General features: G+C 42.3%; 1 long non-coding RNA gene across 2 annotated transcripts in view; it reads right to left on the bottom strand.

The window, feature by feature from the left end:
* Positions 1-15,386, bottom strand: part of LOC122556801 (uncharacterized) — a 182,113-nt gene that overhangs the window by 108,375 nt on the left and 58,352 nt on the right. The window contains exon 3 of one of the 2 annotated variants that reach the window (XR_015751338.1): positions 1,491-5,740. The exons of the other annotated variant lie outside the window; for it this stretch is intronic. This is a non-coding gene — a long non-coding RNA (uncharacterized LOC122556801). Of the gene's footprint in view, positions 1-1,490; positions 5,741-15,386 lie in introns of those variants that run through there. 2 annotated transcript variants of the gene reach the window in all.

Below are 15,386 nucleotides of genomic sequence, written 5' to 3'. Positions count from 1 at the left end.
GAGTTTGAGGTCAGGGTGGGGGCATAATGACTATGTGGCAAGGCTCAGGGCTGGGGTTTTGTGGGGGGCCCAAGGAGACTGAAGTGGAAGGGGAAGGGTGATAGATGTGGTGGGTGAGGGTTAGATGTGGTGTGGTGGGGGGAGTAGGTGTTGGAGAGAAAGGAGATTGGGAGGAGGGTGGACTGGGGAGCGGGTTGGGAATAGGGGAAGGTCTGCAGGGGGTTGGGGTGCATTGTGGGGTAGATAGGTGAGGCTAGCTGCAGGCAGGCAGTAGGACCTGGGGTGACCCTGGGAAATGTAGTTGATTGCAGAGTGGGAGGAGCCAGAAGTGGAGGCAAAAGCTGGAGGCTGGTCCCGAGGATCTCAGCTAGGCCTGAAAGGGCCACCCAGACCTCCCAGTCACCATCTATTTTAATTCTCCTTCCCACTCCCTTTCCGACATGACCATCCTTGGCCTCCTCCTCCATTGCCACGAACCAAACTGCAAATTGGAGGAACAACATCTCATTTTCCACTTGGGCAGTATACAGCCCAGAGGACTCAACATTGAGTTCTCCAATTTCAAATAACCTCCCTTCCCATCCCCCAACTCAACTCCCTTCCCAGCCCCTCCCTCTCCCTTCCATTCCTCTCAGCCACCAACCAGATTCATCCCTCTCATTGACCAACCAGTTTGTACCCTCTACCTGTTTTCACCTATCCCCATTACACCCCCCCCCCCCCCCCAACACCTTTATCTGCGGCTCCCTTTACAACCATCCACAGTCCTGAAGAAGGGTTACACCCAAAACATCGACTTCCCCACCTCCTGATGCTGCCTGGCTTGCTGTGTTTTTCCAGCTTCCTGCGTGTCTATCTTGGATTCCAGCATCTGCAGTTCTTTTGTCTCTAACTTAATTTTATCTTTGGCCATCAAATTTTCAGAAAATGGCAGTTTAACATAGATAAGTGAGGTTGTCCATTTTGGTTGGAAGAATAGAAAAACAACTTGTTACCTAATTGGAGAGAAATTTCAGAGTGCTTCAGTGACAGGAATCTGAGTATCCTCATGCATGAATTGTAGAAAGCTAGGATGTAGGTACAGTACTTAAAAAGGAAGGCGAATGGAGTTTTAGCATTTTTTGCCAAAGGAATAGATTATAAAAGTAGGGAGGTGTTGCTGCAACTGGATAAGGCATTAGTGTGACAGCATCTGGAGTATTGTGTACAAATACTTGCATTTTCGAAAGCCATCGTCTATGACTTACTTGAGAAGAAATGCAATTGCATTGGAGGCAATTCAGAGGAGATTAGTCTTATGAAGAGAGATTGAGCAGTTTAGGCCTACACTCTCTTGAGTTTAGAAGACTGAGAGGAAATCTAATTGAGGTATATAACATGCTAAAGAAGATTGACAATGTAGACAGAGACAGGATGTTTCCTTTTTGGTGGGGGGGGGGGTGGGGCAATCTAGAATGAGAAGTCTTAATTTTAGAATAAGGGATAGTGGATTTAAACCAGAGATGAGGAGAAATTACTTCTGTAAAAGTGTTGTGAGCCTTTGAAATTCACTGCCCTAGAGTGTGGGTGAATGAGTAAATTTAAGGAAAGATAGACAGGCTTTTAATCAGTAACAAGGAGTGAGCAGGAAAGTGAAGTTGTGGCCGAGCTGAGATCAGCCATGATTGTAATGAATGGCGGAGCAAGTTCGAGGAGCTGATTTGGCTACATCTGGTCCTCGTTCTTACATTCTTAAGAAAGAGGAGCCAAGTGAACCTAAGAATAATTTTTCCAGTAATATTCTTTGAAAATACTTTTTATTGTGCATTGAACCTGTAGTCAAATAAAATTAGAACTCTTTAGCAACTCTAATAAAACATTGCAAAAATAATTATTTCAGTGGGAAAGTGTTACATATCAGCATACAAAATAGCAGAGCAGGTGACCATTTGGCTCCTGCAGCCTGTTCTGCTACTCAGTAAGATCATTTGTATTTCAAATTCCACATTTCCATCTACCCTCTTATAACTATTGATTCACCGGCCTAACAGGAGTATGTACACCCTTGTCTTAAAAATATTCAGTGACCCTGCCCCTAAGGTTGAGACTCTGAAGAGAGATTCTAGAGAGTTACGCAGAAATTTATAAAGGAGGTCCTCAAGGGTAGTAATATCTGGATTACTCCCAGTGCCACGAGCTAGTGAGGGCAGGAATAGGAGGATAGAGCAGATGAATGCACGGCTGAGGAGCTGGTGTATGGGAGAAGGATTCACATTTTTGGATCATTGGAATCTCTTTTGGGGTAGAAGTGAGCTGTAGAAGAAGGACCGATTGCACCTAAATTGGAAGGGGACTAATATACTGGCAGGGAAATTTGCTAGAACTGCTTGGGAGGATTTAAACTAGTAAGGTGGGGGGTGGGGGGTGGGGGTGGAACCCAGGGAGATAGTGAGGAAAGAAATCGATCTGAGAGTGGTACAGCTGAGAACAGAAGTGAGTCAAACAGTCAGGGCAGGCAGGGAAAAGGTAGGACTAATAAATTAAACTGCATTTATTTCAATGCAAGGGGCTGAACAGGGAAGGCAGATGAACTCAGGGCATGGTTAGGAACATGGGACTGGGATATCATAGCAATTAAGGAAACATGGCTCAGGGATGGGCAGGACTGGCAGCTTAATGTTCCAGGATACAAATGCTACAGGAAGGATAGAAAGGGAGGCAAGAGAGGAGGGCGAGTGGCATTTTTGATAAGGGATAGCATTACAACTGTGCTGAGGGAGGATAGTCCCGGAAATACATCCAGGGAAGTTATTTGGGTGGAACTGAGAAATAAGAAAGGGATGATCACCTTATTGGGATTGTATTATAGACCCCCCAATAGTCAGAGGGAAATTGAGAAACAAACTTGTAAGGAGATCTCAGCTATCTGTAAGAATAATAGAGTAGTTATGGTAGGGGATTTTAACTTTCCAAACATCGACTGGGACTGCCATAGTGCTAAAGGTTTAGGTGGAGAGGAATTTTTAAGTGTGTACAAGACAATTTTCTGATTCAGTATGTGGATGTATCTACTAAAGAAGGTGCAAAACTTGACCTACTCTTGGGAAATAAGGCAGGGCAGGTGACCGAGGTGTCAGTGGGGGAGCACTTTGGGGCCAGCGACCATAATTCTATTCGTTTTAAAATAGTGACAGAAAAGGATAGACCAGATCTAAAAGTTGAAGTTCTAAATTGAAGGAAGGTCAATTTTGACGGTATTAGGCAAGAACTTTCGAAAGCTAATTGGAGACAGATGTTCGCAGGTAAAGGGACGGCTGGAAAATGAGAAGCCTTCAGAAATGATATAACAAGAATCCAGAGAAAGTATATTCCTGTCAGGGTGAAAGGGAAGGCTGGTAGGTATAGGGAATGCTGGATGACTAAAGAAATTGAGGGTTGGTTAAGAAAAAGAAGGAAGCATATGTCAGGTATAGGCAGGATAGATCGAGTGAATCCTTAGAAGAGTATAAAGAAAGTAGGAGTATACTTAAGAGGGAAATCAGGAGGGCAAAAAGGGGAGATGAGATAGCTTTGGCAAATAGAATTAAGGAGAATCCAAAGGGTTTTTACAAATATATTAAGGACAAAAGCGTAATAAGGGAGAGAATAGGACTCCTCAAAAATCAGCAAGGCGGCCTTTGTGTAGAGCCACAGAAAATGGGGCAGATACTAAATGAATATTTTGCATCAGTATTTACTGTGGAAAAGGATATGGAAGATATAGGCTTGCAAAATGTCCAGATTACAGAGGAGGAAGTGCTGGATGTCATGAAACGGTTAAAAGTGGATAAATCCGCAGGACCTGATCAGGTATACCCGAGAATTCTGTGGGAAGCTAGAGAAGTGATTGCTGGGCCACTTGCTGAGATATTTGTATCATCGATAGTCACAGGTGAGGTGCCGGAAGACTGGAGGTTGGCAAACATGGTGCCACTGTTTAAGAAGGGCGGTAAAGACAAGCCAGGGAACTATACACCAGTGAGCCTGACCTCGGTGGTGGGCAAGTTGTTGGAGGGAATGCTGAGGGACAAGATGTATTTGGAAAGGCAAGGGCTGATTCGGGATAGTCAACATGGCTTTGTGCGTGGGAAATCATGTCTCACAAACTTGATTGAGTTTTTTGAAGAAGTAACCAAGAAGATTGATGAGGGCAGAGCAGTAGATGTGATCTATATGGACTTCAGTAAGGCGTCCGACAAGGTTCCCCATGGGAGACTGATTAGCAAAGTTGGATCTCATGGAATACAGGGAGAACTAGCCATTTGGATACAGAACTGGCTCAAAAGTAGAAGACAGAAGGTGGTGGTGGAGGGGGGTTGTTTTTCAGACTGGAGGCCTGTGACCAGTGGAGTGCCACAAGGATCGGTGCTGAGTCCTCTACTTTTTGTCATTTACATCAATGAGTTGGATGCGAGCATAAGAGGTACAGTTAGTAAGTTTGCAGATGACACCAAAATTGGAGGTGTAGTGGACAGCGAAGAGGGTTACCTCGGATTACAACAGGATCTGGACCAGATGAACCAATGGGCTGAGAAGTGGCAGATGGAGTTTAATTCAGATAAATGTGAGGTGCTGCATTTTGGGAAAGCAAATCTTAGCAGGACTTATACATTTAATAGTGAGGTCCTAGGGAGTGTTGCTGAACAAAGAGACCTTGGAGTGCAGGTTCATAGCTCCTTGAAAGTGGAGTCGCAGGTAGATAGGATAGTGAAGAAGGCTTTTGGTATACTTCCCTTTATTGGTCAGCGTATTGAGTACAGGAGTTGAGAGGTCATGTTGTGGCTGTACAGGACATTGGTTAGGCCACTGTTGGAACATTGCGTGCAATTCTGGTTTCCTTCCTATCGGAAAGATGGTGTGAAACTTGAAAGGTTCAGAAAAGATTTACAAGAATGTTGCCTGGGTTGGAGGATTTGAGCTACAGGGAGAGGCTGAACAGGCTGGGGCTGCTTTCCCTGCAGTGTCAGAGGCTGAGGGGTGACCTTATAGAGGTTTACAAAATTATGTGGGGCATGGATAGGATAAATAGGCAAAGTCTTTTCCCTAGGGTCGGGGAGTCCAGAACTAGAGGGCATAGGTTTAGGGTGAGAGGGAAAAGATATAAAAGAGACCTAAGGGGCAACTTTTTCACGCAGAGGGTGGTACGTGTATGGAATGAGCTGCCAGAGGATGTGGTGGAGGCTGGTACAATTGCAACATTTAAGAGGCATTTGGATGGGTATATGAATAGGAAGGGTTTGGAGGCAAATGGGCCGGGTGGGACTAGATTGGGTTGGGATATCTGGTCGGCATGGACGGGTTGGACCGAAGGGTCTGTTTCCATGCTGTACATCTCTATGACTCTATGACTCTACTGTCTTCTGAGGCAGACACCCCCAAGAGAAATAATTCTCCTTATCTCTCATCTAAAAAGATGATCCCTAATTTTAAAACATAGTTCCATTAGTTCTGAACTAGGGGACAAGAGAAAACATTCTTTCCATATCAACTTTTTGATTTCCAGCAATTGGCTTTGATATTTCCAATTTTAGTACAATGAAAGCATGGCAATTTATTCATATCGTTTTTCAGTTCCAGCCTCTCTCTTGTTATTTTGAAGTCCTTCTGTGTGTTCCCTTAAAAGTACTTCTTTCATTCATAGATCTCCTATTTCTTTAATCCGCTCGTGCATTTGAAATTCCATTTCCAGAAGGCCTTTGATGAGGTGCCGCACAGCAGACTGCTGTAAGAAAAGAGCCCATGGTTTAGGGTAGTAGCATGAATAGAGGATTGGCTGACTGGCAGAAGGCAAAGAATAAGGACTAAATGGTCTTTTTCAGGATGGAAGTCAATGACAAATGCAGTTCCACAGGCATCCATGTTGGGACCACAAGTGTTCACGTTATACGAATAATAATCTAGATGAAGGAACTGTGGGCATTGTGAGGTGAAGGGGCAATGTTGAGAAAGCATTTTTTTTTAACCTCAGTTTCAAGTCTTTTTTTCTTTTCTTTAAGTTCAATTCCTTTTATTCCTAACTGCAGCAAATCATCAAAGATGCCTCCCACCCAAGTTATAATTTTGTCCAATGTCTTCTGTCAGGTTGAAGGTGGAAAAGCTTAAACACGTGTAAGAAGCTTTAAGAACAAGCTTAAAGCTTCAAGATTTAAGAACAAATTCCTTCCTGCTGTATTAGGCTTCCGAATGGACTTCCAAATTTCAAATCTAATGTTGATCTTGCTTTTTGTACACCTTCTTTGCAGTTGTAACTTTGTATTCCTGTTCAATCACCCTATGATCTTTGTGTCTTTGTATGTTATGATCTGCTTGTACTGTCTGCAAAACTTAGGTATGTGTGACAATAATAATTAAATCAAATCAAATCCAACAAAGCCGCCCAGGTTTCAGGTTTTCTTCCTTCCATTTCTCAATATGTAATCACTTGGAGCATCTCATCCTTACATAGTCTGTTTTCGCTTCTTCCTTTAATTTATCTGCTAAATCACTCTGTTTAGTTTTAGTCAAGAATTTGAAATAATCTACAGTGATGTCTTCCATTTCCAAAAATCCTTAACGTTCAAAGCCATTTTCAAATTCTGCGCAATAAACTTTACCAGAATACAGCTGTTTTATATCCAGAACTACCACATAACTGTCATTTTCAGTAGTAAAGACATGGATCCCTCTTAAATCCAGGGAATGCAATAATCCTGGCCAAACCATTTGTTGTAATCCCAGTTGATATCATTACTGGCCAAGTCAGATCTCGAACTGAAGTCAGGTTTGATAAATCACATTTTGATTAGCTTTGATTTTGAGAATATAGTGTCTCATTGAAACATAAAGCAAAATCTGCAGCATTGACTACTTAACATTAAAACAGAAGTCTATTAATAAAAGAAATTAAGATGAAACAAAATAAACCAAACCAACTACTTATAGCATATATTCAAATATTTTTCAATACACAGAAAAGTAGAATCCCATTAATCCCAAAACACTCATATATAAATTGAAAAGAAAACAATATTTTTTGTAAAGCACTCAAAATATATCCCTAGCACATTACCCAAAAATATACTTTTCATTGTACACAAAAATACCATTCATACAATACTCACAGCAAAATTCCTGACTTTAATACCTTGGTAGGTTTAAGTCATTTGTGACAGCCATTTATAAACTGGAAATACAGACAGCTTCTTCCTGGAACTATATGCTCCTAAGCCTAAATATATTCAATTTTAAGTAATCTCTTTTTGGTTTTATCCCAATACCTAACTCTTTACTCTAAAGTAACCTACTTCTCTAAATCCTCCCTTTCTCATGAGCATTACTATCTTTGTCCAAGAATTTTTAAGACTTCTCAAAACTTAAACTAAACCAAAAACAAAATCTTGCTCTTAGCTGTTGACATTTTCCTTATACTTAAACAAAAATAAGTTCCAAAAATTTCGATAAAATCTTGAAGCCCATTTATTTATCTTGCTGGGTCACGAAACAGATTAAGGTAAACAAATATCCATTAGTGGTGCATAAAAACTCATTCGTTCTAAAGTTACATCTCAAAATCTGCTTTAGAAGTAATCATTGTGATTAAAGAAATACTTAGAAATTAGATATTCATTTTAGATGTACAGAAAACCCATCTGTTACTAACTCAGAGTCTAAAAATTCATATATAATATATAAATTACATTGTTTACATTTCAAGTATTATTGGGATTAATCAGATTGTACTTTTACCATGTGTTTTGAAATCTTTAAATGGAGTCATAGAGCTGTAAAGCACAGAAACAGACCCTTCAGTCCAACTCGTCCATGCCAACCAGATATCCCAATCCAATTTAGTCGTACCTGCCAGTGCCTGGCCCATATCCCTCCAAACCCTTCCTATTCATATGTCCATCCGAATGCCTTTTAAATGTTGCAATTGTACTAGCCTCCACCACTTCCTCTGGCAGCTCATTCCACACACGTACTACCATCTGCATGAAAAAGTTACACCTTAGGTCTCTTTTATATCTTTCTCCTCTCACCCTAAACCTATGCCCTCTAATTCTGGACTCCCCCACCCCTATTTATTGTCTATTTATTCTATCCATGCCCCTCATAATTTTGTAAACCTCTCTAAGGTCACCCCTCAACCTCCGACGCTCCAGAGAAAACAGCCCCAGCCTGTTCAGCCTCTCCCTCTAGCTCAAATCCTTCAACCCTGGCAACATCCTTGTAAATCTTTTCTGAACCCTTTCAAGTTTCACAACATCTTTCCGATAGGAAGGAGACCAGAATTGCATGCAATATTCCAACAGTGGCCTAACCAATGTCCTGTACAGCCGCAACATGACCTTCCAAACACAGTACTCAAAACTCTGACCAATAAAGGAAAGCCAAACACCTTCTTCTCTACTTTCAAGGAACTATGAACCTGCACTCCAAAGTCTCTTTGTTCAGCAACACTCCGTATGACCTTACCATTAAGTGTATAAGTCCTGCTAAGATTTGCTTTCCCATGTTCCTAGACTCAGGATCCCCCATCTGCCTCACTTGCACCGATACCCTGCTGTCCCTGATTACTGGTTGAATTTGAATTACTTTGTCTACCAGGTGTGACTGCCATCTGAAACGAAGTGTCCAGATAACTCTTCCCCCTCCGGATGTGCTGAAGTGTTTGAAACTCAGATTCCAGATCATCAATTCTGAGCCGGAAGTACTCTAGCAACCAACTTACTGCAGATGTGATCACTGCAGTTTACAATGGGATCAGCCAGCTCCCACATTAACTACAGCACATCACCTGCCCAGCCACCTCTATTTAGTTACTTTATTAATTTATATAAATTTATGAGCTAATTTCTATACTTCTCAGCTATGCCCTTTTTAAAACTTACTGCGGATTTCCTACCAGCTAATCAGGTCAGTTTCCTGTGACATCACTCCAGTATTTTTCTCAGAGACAGTGAGTCTTACGCTCACTCCGTGCTTCTGCTCCGCCTTTCAACTACTCCCCACAGACTGGGTTAGTACTTAGATGGAAGACTAGGTGCAGTCAGCATTAATGAACTGTCACAGAAAGTGGTGGAGGCTGTTACAATTTCAGCATTAAAAACATATCTGGACAGGTGCATGAATAGGGAGGGTTTAGAGGGATATGGGCCAAATGCTGGCAAATGAGACTAGATTAATTTAGGATATCTGGTTGGCATGGACAAGTTGGACCCAAGGATCTATTTCCATGCTGTACATCTCTATGAATCTATCTACATCATTTACGAATATCACAAACAGTAAGGGACCCAGAGCTGATCTTTGTAGTTTGCCACTGGTCACCAGCCTCCAGCTACCACGGCAATTTTGAATCCAACTTGTCAAGTTATCCTGGACTTTATGTGCTTTTACCTCAATCAGTAGTCCATCTGGAACCTTGTCAAAGGTCTTGCTGAAATCCATATAAACTATATCAACTACCCTAGCCTCATCTACATACTTGGTCACCTCCTCAAAACATTCAACCAGTTTACTTTTTAAAATGCATGATTCCCCCTCTGAAAGCCATGCTGACTAGCCCTAATCAAATTTACTTCTCCAAATGGAGATTAATTTTCTTCTTCAATACGTTCCCTACCATTAATTAGACAGTCACCAATCTACACTCCCTTGTCTATCTCTGCCACCCTTCTGTCCTGCAGTCCTCGAGCACTTCCTGTCACGAGAGATCATTAAAAGTTTGGGCCAGAGTCCTGATTAGAATATTTCCTCCTTCATCTCCCACAACAGCTTGGGATACAACTTATCCAGATCTGGGGATTATCCACTATTAAATCCGCTAAAACCTTCAATACTTCTTTGCTTCCTTTATCAAAATGCTCAAAATCTTTACAGTCCATCTTCTCTAATTCTGTACTCGTATCCTCCTCCTTCTGAGCAGACAGATAGGAGTTACTCATTTAATAGTCTACCAGTATCCTTTGACTTCACACACAAATTGCCCCTTGGTGTCTAATAGGCCCTGCTGTTTCCCCATTTGTTCTCTTCCCCTTGATATGCTTGCAGAATATCTTGGGAATCTCCCTAATCTTGCCTGCCAGTATTTCTTTTTCTGTGCTCCTTCAATCTCCCAATTGTGTTCTTAAATAGCCTCCTGCATTATCTATACTTCTCTATGGCCTCTATTGTTTTGCTCCCTTTATACATCCTCTTCTTTTTATCCAGTCCTGAATATCTGTACACATCCGGTATTTCTATGTGCTTGTTGCTCCTACATTTTACCCGAAAGGAAAAATGTTGTTGCTGTACTCTCCCCAGGATCTTGGTGAATGCCTCCTACTGTTCTGCTGTAGCTTCACACTCAATAACTGAGACTATTTGGGCCAGATCCTGTTTTTTTTAAAATAAGATCTGCCTTACCTCAATCCAAAGCCTTTTTGCATTGGATTGGAGCAAGGCAGATTTTATTAAAATACAGCATAATCTGGCCAAAGTAGATGGGAAACAGCTAGGTAAAATCTACAGCAAAACTGGGGGATGCATTCAAAAATGGAATTAGCAAGATTACAGGCCCAACATGCTCCCTGGTCAGATGAAATACAGAAACAATCCCAAAGAATCCACATATTGAGGGATATTCAGGACTGGATAAAAAGGATAAGAAGCATGTAACAGGTACAAAAGAAGCAAATCAATGAAGGTCTGAGTGGAGAAAGGTGGTGTTTGGGGGCAATGGGCAGCACCTGACAGCAATTAGGATAGCAAACACACCAAGAGGAAAGAGGATAACTAAGCAAAGAATGTGGCCCATTAAGGACTAAGGGAGCAATCTATGCATGGAGCTGGAGGTCAGTGCTCCAGTGTCAAACAAGCACTTCACATGTCTTCACTTTGGAGGAGGAAGGGGCACAGAATTCAGGTAGAGCGATTGCAAGGTTCTTGAGCAGTTTGACATAGGGAGTGTGAGGAGGTAATGAAGGTGTTAGCAGGCGTACAAGTAGACAAATTCCCAGATCCGGATAAACTATATCCCAGGCAGTTGTGAGTCATGGAGTCATAGAGATGTACAGCATAGAAACAGACCCTTCAGTCCAACCCGTCCATGCCGACCAGATATCCCAACCCAATCTAGTCCCACCTGCCAGCACCCGGCCCATATCCCTCCAAATCCTTCCTATTCATATACCCACCCAAATGCCTCTTAAATGTTGCAATTGTACCAGCCTCCACCACATCCTCTGGCAGCTCATTCCATACATGTACAACCCTCTGTGTGAAAAAGTTGCCCCTTAGGTCTCTTTTATATCTTTCCCCTCTCACCCTAACCCTATGCCCTCTAGTTCTGGACTCCCCGATCCCAGGGAAAAGTCTTTGCCTATTTATCCTATCCATGCCCCTCATAATTTTGTAAACCTCTATAAGCTCACCCCTCAGCCTCCGACGCTCCAGGGAAAACAGCCCCAGCCTGTTCAGCCTCTCCCTGTCATTCAGATCCTCCAACCCTGGCAACATCCTTGTAAATCTTTTCTGAACTCTTTCAAGTTTCACAACATTCTTCCGATAGGAAGGAGACCAGAATTGCACGCAATATTCCTACTTTGGCCTAACCAATGCCCTGTACAGCCGCAACATGACCTCCCAACTCCTGTACTCCATACTCTGACCAATAAAGGAAAGCATACCAAACGCCTTCTTCACTATCCTATCTACCTGCGACTCCACTTTCAAAGAGCTATGAACCTGCACCCCAAGGTCTCTTTGTTCAGCAACACTCCCTAGGACCTTACCATTAAGTGTACACCTGATCAGGTCCTGGGGATTTATCCACTTTTGTGCATTTCAAGTCATCCAGCATTTCATCCTCTGTAATATGGACATTTTTCAAGATGTCACTATCTATTTCCCTACATTCTATATCTTCCATGTCCTTTTCCACAGTAAATACTGTTGCAAAAAACTCGTTTAGTATCTCCCCCATCTCCTGCGGATCCACACAAAATGTATGTTATATGCAAATAGTTTGGTTTATTCTGTTTTATCTTCACTTTTTTCAAAGTAAATCTGTTTTGTTGTTAAACTGGAAACTGCACCATTGCATGTTTGTGTTTCAGTGAAAGATTGCTTCTTTAAAACCAAATAAACAAAATACATTCTATCAAGCCAGATTTCAGTCTGGGATCTGACATGTCTGGCAATAATATCAGCTGGGAACATGATATTCCAAAATATCATGTTAAATGCCTGCCACTATATCTCTGTTGAACTATCCCCTAGCCCAGTAAGTTAGTTTGATTTCTACTAACTCAATTATCATGCCCACATACAACATTTCTGTCACAGTGTTCCAATGAGCCTCAACAGAAACTCGAAGAACAAAGAACAAAGAAAATTTTCTTTGGCCCTTCAGCCCTCCAAGTCTGATCCTATCCGAATCTACTGACTAAACCTGTCGCCCAATTCCGAAGCATCTGTATCCCTCTGCTCCCCACCTACTCATGCATCTGTCCAGATGCATCTTAAATGAATCTACCGTGCCTGCCTCTACCACCTCTGTTGGTAATGTGTTCCAGATGCTCACCACCCTCTGTGTGAAGTACTTGCCGCAAGTATCCTCCTTAAACTTTTCACCTTTCACCTCTCATTATTGAAGCTTTCACCCTGGGAAAAAGCTTATCTCTATCCACCCTGTCTATACCCTTCATGATTTTGTAAACCTCAATCAGGTCCCCTCTCAATCTCCTTTTTTCTAGTGAAAACAAACCTAACCTACTCAACTTCTGGATTAGTGGTACTGGAAGAGCAAGCAGTTCAGACAGCATCCAAGGAGCAGCCTTGGATGCTGCCTGAACTGCTGTGCTCTTCCAGCACCACTAATCCAGAATCTGGTTTCCAGCATCTGCAGTCATTGTTTTTACCTAACCTACTCTACCTCTCTTCATAGCTAGCACCTTCCATACCAGGCAACATCCTTGTAAATCTTCTCTGCATCCTCCTAAAGCATCTACCTCCTTTTGGTAACGTGGTGACCAGAACTGTACACAGTTTCAAAATGTGGCCGAACCAATGTTTTGTAGAATTTTAACATGACTTGTGAGCACTTATACTCAATACCCCGTCCAATGAAGGCAAGCATACTTGCCTTCTTGACCACTCTATCCACCTATGCAGCAACCTTCAGGGTACAATGGACCTGCCCTCCCAGATCTCTCTGCCCATCAACTTTTCCCAAGGCTCTTCCGTTCATTTATAAGTCGCTCTAGAATTAGACTTGCCTAAAAGCATCACCTCACATTTGTCTAGATTGAACTCTATCTGCCACTTTTCCGCCCAACTCTCCAGTCTATCTATCTTGCTGTATTCTTTGACAGTTCCTTGTTCTTTCTGCTATTCCACCAATCTTCGTGTCATCTGCAAACTTGCTGATCATACCAACAATGCCCTCTTCCAGATCATTTATGTTTATTACAAACAACAGTGGCCCCAACACTGACCCCTGTGGAACACCTCTGGTCACCTTTCTCCATTTCGCGAAACTCCCTTCAACTACTACTCTCTGTCTCCTGTTGCTCAACCAGTTCTTTATCCACCTAGCTGGAACACCCTGCACACCATGTGACTTCACTTTCTCTATTAGTTTACCATGGGGAATCTTAACAAACGCCTTACTAAAGTCCATGTATATGACATCAACAGCCCTTCCTTCATCTATCAACTTGGTCACTTCCTCAAAGAACTCTGTTAAGTTGGTAACAACATCTTATTTTCTGCTTTGGGACCCTGCAGCCTCCAGGACTTATCATCGAGTTCAATAACTTTAGAGTCTGATTCCATCCTTCCATTTACCCATTCTATCTCCTCTATCCATTCATCTCTCCCCTCTCCACCCCCCACTTCAACTAGCATAAATAGCCAGTTTTCTCTAGCCATTAACAGTTCTGATGAATAGTCACCAGATGGAGTTTCTCCAGCAATTTCCGTTTCTGTTTCCAGCAGTTTCTGTTTCGGATCTCCAGCATTTGCAGTTTTTTTTATTATTTACATCCACATAGCTGCTTTATTTAGGTTTAACAACGAGTCTTAGATCTAATTTCTCCCTTCCAAACTGAATGTAAAATCAAATCATATTGTTATCGCTGTTATCTAGAGGTGCCTCAACTCTGAGATTGCTAAATTAATCCTGTCAGGTTACACATTGTTAGTAGCTTTATAAGCTGCTCTCTGGTCAGTTCGAGAATGAGCTGCTCTACAAAATAATCTTAAAAGCAAGATTGGTGCGGGTGTCTCGGAGATGTTCCCTAAAGCGCTCTCCGAGACACCCGCACCAATCAACCAAACCGCCCCGTGGCTCAACATTTCAACTCCCCCTTCCACTCTGCCGAGGATATGGAGGTGCTGAGCCTCCTCCACCGCTGCTCCCTCACCACCAGACGCATGGAAGAAGAACGCCTCATCTTCCGCTTCGGAACACTTCAACCCCAGGGCATCAATGTGGATTTCAACAGCTTCCTCATTTCCCCTTCCCCCACCTCATCCTAGTTTCTAACCTCCAGCAATACGATCCCCTGACTTGTCCGACCTGCCCAGCTCCTTTTCCACCTATCCACTCCACCCTCTCCTCCCTGACCTATCACCTTCATCTCCTTCCCCACTGACCTATTGTACTCTATGCTACTCTATCCCCACCCCCACCCTCCTCTAGCTTATCTCTCCACGCTTCAGGCTCTCTGCCTTTATTCCTGATGAATGGCTTTTGCCCGAAACGTCGATTTTGCCTCGCCTCGGATGCTGCCTGAATTGCTGTGCTCTTCCAGCACCACTGATCCAGAGACTTTCATCACCTTTACCTAGTTTCTTATTTTTCATGATTGTCATATACCCTGCAATGTTCATGTTGTCTTATAGCCACATTTCTGTAATGGCTATCAAATTATATTTATTTACTTCAACTTTCAAAATCAATTTATTTGCTTAATTTAAAATGCGATGCACATTCAGATACAAAGTATTTGGTTTTAGGTGGATTCGCTATGCTAAGTTGCTCCTTAATGTCCTGCAGTCTAGGTGAGTTAGTCATCGTAAATGTGGGATTATGGGTAGTCGCTGAATCTCGGTAGGATGATTGGAGGATCGGTGCAGACTTAATGGGCTGAAATGGCCTCTTTCTGCAATGTAGGGATACTATGATCATTTTATTCTCTTTGTAACATCTGATCTTGATTGTTGAAGTATTCCTGCCATTCTCTCAGGCTTATATAAGCCCGCTTTATTATTTTGCTCTTTATTGAAAAATTATCATTTACCTTGTTGACTATTTTTCTATGTTTAAATCTAGTGGACAGCATGTTCCTTAGACCATAAGACCATAAGGTATAGGAGTGGAAGTAAGGCCATTCGGCCCATCG

The sequence above is a fragment of the Chiloscyllium plagiosum genome, unplaced genomic scaffold (genome assembly GCF_037043375.1).
Source record: "Chiloscyllium plagiosum isolate Xiang-an unplaced genomic scaffold, Cpla_swu_hap1 HiC_scaffold_2, whole genome shotgun sequence".
Lineage (NCBI taxonomy): Eukaryota > Metazoa > Chordata > Chondrichthyes > Orectolobiformes > Hemiscylliidae > Chiloscyllium > Chiloscyllium plagiosum.
Note: the sequence above shows the minus strand (reverse complement) of the source record. Positions and strands in the feature narration are given on the sequence as shown.